Below are 6,870 nucleotides of genomic sequence, written 5' to 3'. Positions count from 1 at the left end.
GGCTTCAGAGCTCCACAAATGGAGATGATAAGACACACTTTTTAAGTAACAATGAAAAAAATTCTAGCGAGAGCATTAGAGTCGTAGCAATGACGAAGGTGAGAGGGATTTATATCAGAGATTTCATGATGATGATCAGGAACAGCCAGATGAAGGTTCTAATCATTGGAATTCCCCAAAGCAGGATGCAACATCACAGAAAGCTGAGCATAGACACCCCAACACCCAAGATTCACTGGTGGAGATAAAGGATAGTCCAATACACTGTGATGTGTATTTTTTGACCAAGCAAAAAGGCAACTGGTTATGCTATTGTATGCATGACCCATCAGAACAAAAAGATGAAGAAAGCAAACAAAATCATGCTGATCACTCTGCCTTTGTAGATGATCAACAAGGCAGATACATAGGAATATGGGAATCTGTCATGGAAGATCATTATCAGTCTCTTGACCGGCAATCAGATGATGATCGTTCTGTTGAGAGGCAGCATTGGAGGTGGGAACCAGTTGAAAGGAGTCAAGGTGCCTATCCAACTCAACAGTGGGAAGGAGTGGACAGCCCAAATCAATACATGGAAGAAAACTGTAAAGAAAATCCTAATGATGAGGCCTACTATCCCCATCTTATCTGGAAATCATGTGACCAACAACACTCTCCAAGGCTGGACCAGGAAAGTTCATGAGTTCCAGGAAAATCTTGGAAACCCCCAGGATTCCCCATTCTTTGAGGATGACTTCTAAAGTCCTGTCTAGATTCACACATGTACTTCAGATACTGGATTTGCTTCACTATTACCCACACTCAAGGTGTTATGTGTTCTGATTTTTCTTTTTCTTCAAGAAAATATAGCAAATACTAGCATTTGATCAGTCTTTTGGTTTCAGGGCTCAAAGAGCATAGGGATGCTTTAAGGTGAAGGAGGAAAACAAATATATCTGTAAGGTGCCTGAAGGCCCTGTGAGTAGGTGTTGCATCAGCAAATCGCAGCTCAAGGCTTTCCTGGAGAACCTTTCTGGGTCAAATTCTAAGCTTGTATGAAAATCAATAATAAATGAATAGCATTCAGCTCCTGTTTTCTGAAGTGTGTTTTTCCTCCTATTCCATATTCAAATTCCTGGTCTCTCAAACTGGAGGTTGAGATAAAGTAAACCATTTGTCACATTCCAGAACATAATCCACTTTTTAAACAGGTCTAAAGGTCTTAGTTTTCCTGCTTACTTCTGGTGTGGACTTAGAAAAGTCATTTTACTTCATCGGGCCTCTATTTCCTCATGTGTGAATGGGAAGGGAGGCACACAGCAGAGGGGAAAAAAGACAGGTCCTCAAATCAGAGGTTCTGGGTTCAAATCTGTGGTACTTATGGCCTGTGTAAGGCAATGGTGTTGAAAATTCCATTTAACTACTGTTGGACTAGGTAACCTCCAAGTTTTCTTCAAGCTCTAGACCTAAAATCCTAGGAGAAGACTTTCTCAGGTCTCTTCTGGCTCTAATTCTATGATCCTTACAAACATCTCAGAGAAGGTAGTCAGTCAGCAAACATTTATTAAGCATAATGGTTATTATGCTAATGTAGTTATAATGGCTATTTTGGGGGCCCTCTGGGTTAGAGTGAATGTCAAGAGTAACTATTTCTCTTTTGGCCAACAACCCTGAGGGATTTCCCCTCCCATTTTGATTTTGTATTATCTAAAGGGGTCATCCCTTGACTCTCTTCTTAAAGAGACCTATTCGCTGAATGGGTGTAGCCTCACTCAAAGTGGGAACCTGAAAAGACCTTAGCTTAAAAGGACCAGGGTCTCCCACTGCATCCTGGGCCATCTCCAGTTTTCCTGATTGATCTCTTGCCACTGGACCTAGATTGCTCTGGAGGAGAAAGTCAGGCTGGTGACTACACAGACCGCCCTCACTCAAATCAAAATCATTTGCAAGTCACATCATCATCTCCCTGATGTCATGGTCCTCTTTGAAAGCAAAAAACAAGCCCCACAACTACAACCACATTGGGCTTCTGCTATGTGCCTGGAACTAATCTAAGCACTGTCACTCAGAGATTTAGGAAAATGACTAACGTAATATTTTCACTTCCTAACCTACCCACTCCAACACACACACACACACACACACACACACACACACACACACCCGCACACATATATAGACAGACACACACATATACACAAGACACACAGATACACGCATAATATCCTGAGGCCAAGTCTAGGCTCAGACTTCTCAGGAATAGATTGACGGCACAGTGAACAATTGCTTCATAAAAGTGAATCGAACGTGCATCCCTCTGTAATATAAAGATTTCCACTGTTGTTGTCCAGTAGTGTTTGACCCTTCATGACCCCATGAGGGGTTTTCTTGGCAAATGTAGTGGACTGGTTTGCCATTTCCTTCTCCATTTGATAGATAAGGAAATTTGAGGCAAACAGGGTCACACAGCTAGTATCTGAGGCTAGATTTGAACTCAGCAAGCAACTGTGCCACCTAGCTGCTCCGCAAATACAAAGATTACCTCTAAATTTATCAATTAGGTCTACACTAATTATAATCAGTTCCCAGTTCTTTTCTCTACTCCTGCTCCTGAAACCAAAAGTCAGGGCATTTGCTAGCACTCTGGAGGGAGCCATCAACAATGCACGCACTCGGTGAAGGTAATCAGCAGCCACACTCTCCCTAGAGAGCTCACATCAGCCAACCTCACTTATCCCCAGGCATGGAGCTTCAGAGGATGCAGGATGGTGCTCGTTCGCCCCCTTGTGGTGACGACTTTCAATGATCCGGAGGAGGATGCTTTACTTACCAGGAAATAGATAATCCTGTTTAAATACAGGTCTGTGGGAAATGACACTCCTTTGCTAACTGGAGATTTTCACTTCACTGCCTTGGCCATAGCCCATAAAGGAGGCGTGTTACATCCTGTATAATCATTTTTCCTTGTGATTTTAAGACTTGACTGACAACGACAATGATGAGCAACTTCTTTTCTCTTTAAGGTTTGCAAACCACTTTACATTTATTAGCTTATTTAATCCCCATAACAGCCCTATGAGGGAGGTGCTATTATTACTCCATCTTTATAGATGAGTAAACTGAGGCTGAGAGAGGTTACATGACTTGCCCAGGATCACACCACTAGTAAGCGTCAGAGGCGCATTTGAACTCAAGTTTTCCTGACCCCATCACCAGCAACCTCTTCACTGTACCATCTAGCTCGTAATATTAGAAATTTGAATTAGGTGACCTCCCAGGTCCCTCATCTAACTCAAAACTGATGATCTAAGTTACTGTGGCTATCAACTATATTTCATTATTTTTCAGACTTTTAAAAAATGTATACATTTAACTTTTTGCTGTTCAGTTGTATCTGACTCTTCATGACACCATTTGGGGTCTTCTAGGGCAAAGAAACTGTTGTAGTTTGCCATTTCCTACTCCAGCTCATTTTACAGATGAGGAAACTGAGGCAAATAGGGTTAAGTGACTTGCCCAGGGTCACATGACTGAATCTGAAGCCTGATTTGAACTCAGAAAGATGAGTCTTCCTGATTCCAAGCCCAGAGCTCTATCCACTGTACCACCTAGCTGCCCCTAAACTTAACTACTTTTTTCATAATTATACTATCTCATCAGGGTGGGGTATTGCTCTGGGGAGTGACCCCCCAAAAAATGCAATAAACCAACAACCTAATATGTTAAATAAACAAATATTTTAAAATCTATGACCCCTTACCAATCATTATTTCCTAAGATCTATTGTAATGTCAGATGCTGAAGGAGGGAGGGGTGAAATTTTTCTATACCTCACCCACATACATACTCAAATAGTGAGAAAATGGCATTTGTTCATTGATAGAGAGCTACTTTTAAAGCTAGAAGTCTTGGGTTCAAGTCCCACTTCTGACACATACTGACCTTGTAAGCTAGGTCAGGTCACTTAAGCCCTCTGTTCTCTAGACAACTATGTACATTACAGAGAAGGGGACAACCTGCATTAGTAAAAGGAGTTTCCTCACCTGAGAGTTCCCTATATCAGTGAAATCACAAGTCCCATCCTTGTCGCTGTCCGTATGATACACAGCATCATGACCACTACCAAGCTCCCTTTTTTATAATACTCTTTTATTTGACATCTTTTGCTTTTGATCACGTACGTTCCCCAATATATTCCTTGCCCTCTGCCTTGCCCCTCCCTTTCCCAGAGAACTGTGCCTTAAAACAAAAAATAAAAAAGAGAGGGGGAAAGTTTGGCAGAATCAACCAACATATCAGAAAAGTGCGACATTTGCAGAGTTCCACATCCATGTCCTTCATTTTGCAGAGAAGTGAGGGAGATAGCTTCTGTCAGTTCTTTGGGACCAAGCTTGGCCATTTTAATTTCATGGAAAAGCTCTTAAGATACCAGAGAGAATTCTTTGTTTTTAGGTTGTACTAACTTCAGACAACCTCTGAGGTCCCTTCCATTTCTTGAGATGCTGTGATTTAGAGAAATGGCCAATAAAATCATGAATAAAACCAGAAAGTCATAATTATATATATTATATGTATATATATATAATGTGTGTATGTATATACATGTCAAAAGAGAGAGGAAAGAAATGTAATTACATTTAAGCATGAGTAAAATAATAACAGCCATTACTTTGTTCTATGTCCTCTTCAGTCTCTCATACTTACACATTGGTATTCTTCCTGCCTGACATTTGCAAGATGCCATAGTATTTCATTCAGATGAAATTCATTCTTCCACTCATTCATTCATTCATTCATTCAGCAAAAATTTATTAAGTATCTACTATGGTCTAGACCAAGGGTGGGGTATCTTCTAGGTTCTTAGGTGCGGCCTTTTGACTGAGTCTAAGTTTTACAGAACAAATCCTTTCATTAAGGGGATTTACTCTGTGAAGTTTGGATTCAGTCAAGGGGCTGAAGGGATAGGGTCTAGGGACCTAGAGGGCCATATGTGGCCCTAAAGCCACAGTTCCCCACCACTGGGCTAGACTCTAGTTGCTAGATGTTGGGGAAGCAAAAGCAATAACAAAAACAGGGCCACTCCTCCAGGAGCCAACCTTCCACTGAGGGGAAACAACATGTGCCCAGAGAAGTGAATATGAAATGCACACAAAGAAAAGAAAGTGACATCAGGATGGAGTTGGGGCAGAGTAACATGTATATACTGTGGTCATGCCTCCATCCTTGAACATGTAGGTTGTTTGTAGTTTCTTGTGTTTACAATAAAGCAACTACAAATGTTTTATTTTTGCAAACTGAAGAGAATTCAAGACTGAAAGGAAACTGTTACAGAGTGAAGGAAGTAATTGGTTCCTAAATAATAATAATGGCTAGCATTTATATAACACCTACTATGTGTGCCAGGCGCTTTATAAATATTATCTCATTCAGTCTTTCCAACAACCCAGTAAAGTAGATGGTGTTATTATCCCCATTTTACAGTTGAGGAAACTGAGGCGAAGTGATTTGCCCAGGTAGTAAACGTCTGAGGTCCAGTTCAAAATCAGGTTTTCCTGATTCTGGCTGGCTCTAGGATAGAGTCCTCAAGGCTCTATCCATGGCACTAACTCACTTCCTCTAGGTAGCAAGAACCTGGAAGAGACTTCAGAAGGCATCTAATATAGTTCTGCTTCCTACCTTTAAAAAAAAAAAAACCATGTAAGAAAACTGAGAGCCAGAGAAGTTATATGACCTTCCCAATACTGGGCACAGAGCTATAGAACAGGGATAGGAACCAGGTCCTCAGGCTCCAAAGCCTGCCTTCTTTCCCCTTAACCTCTGCTGACTCTACCCTCTAATCAAACAGGACACTATCCACCCTGCTTTCCAAAAAGGCACTGCTCTACTTGTCCTGCACCAGTCCTGACTCAGGCCATGCCTGCACAAAACAAGACATACTCAGCAGTGAACAAAATAAGATTCACTTAGCCAGAGCAGGAGAAATAAATTCAGGGAGGATAGGCAAATTCTGAGAATACACTGAGATGATTCAACTGAGCAAAGCTTTCTTGTCCAAGTTGTCCATTGAGGTCCATAGTCAAGCACCAGAGGCTTGCTGGAGTCATCTGCTTTGTATTCAGGTGACAAGGAAATTATATCAACCGCCCAAACTAATGTAAAGAGTTGGTACTTCCCTCGGGACCTAGCCCAGTGGATTGAATTGTATTATAATCTCCAATGGTGGGGCAGCTAGGTGGTGCAGTAGATAGAGCACCAGTGCAGGGGTCAGGAGGACCTGAGTTCAAATCTCACTTCACACACTTGACACTCACTAGCTGTGTGACGTTGGGCAAGTCACTTAACTCCAATTGCCTCATCCTGGGTCATCTCCAGTCATCCTGATGAATATCTGGTCACTGAATTCAGATGACTCTGCAGGAGAAGTGAGGCTGGTGACCTGCACCGCCCTCCGTCACTCAAAAAACAAAGTCCAGTGCAAGTCATGTCATCATTTCTCTGATGGCATGGTCTTCTTTGGCAATGAAGGATGAACACACATACAGAATCTCCATGGTAATATTTGGCAGCTGACTCTTAGATGGAATGTCCTGGCCATGTTTCCTTCTTATATATATAGATTCCCTGAACTTAAAACATAACCACAGAATCAAGAAAAGAAAAACTGAAATCAATTATGCTTTTCACCATGACCTTTATTTCTTACAATTTTAGGAGTTAACTCTGGGTTGTTTGTTTGTTTTAACAATATGGTTGATAAAGGTATTATTTCCCATAATAGGTGTTTAAACGATTATACCATTGATCCATAATCACCCTAAAGAATTTAGTCTAACTATCCACATGGGGCAACCAGTGTGAAGCAGCTTGGCCTGAAGTCAGGAAGATCTG

The sequence above is a fragment of the Notamacropus eugenii genome, chromosome 2 (assembly GCF_028372415.1).
Source record: "Notamacropus eugenii isolate mMacEug1 chromosome 2, mMacEug1.pri_v2, whole genome shotgun sequence".
In the NCBI taxonomy this organism is placed as follows: Eukaryota; Metazoa; Chordata; class Mammalia; order Diprotodontia; family Macropodidae; genus Notamacropus; species Notamacropus eugenii.
The sequence above is the reverse complement of the archived record's forward strand: the minus strand, read 5'-3'. Positions refer to the sequence as shown.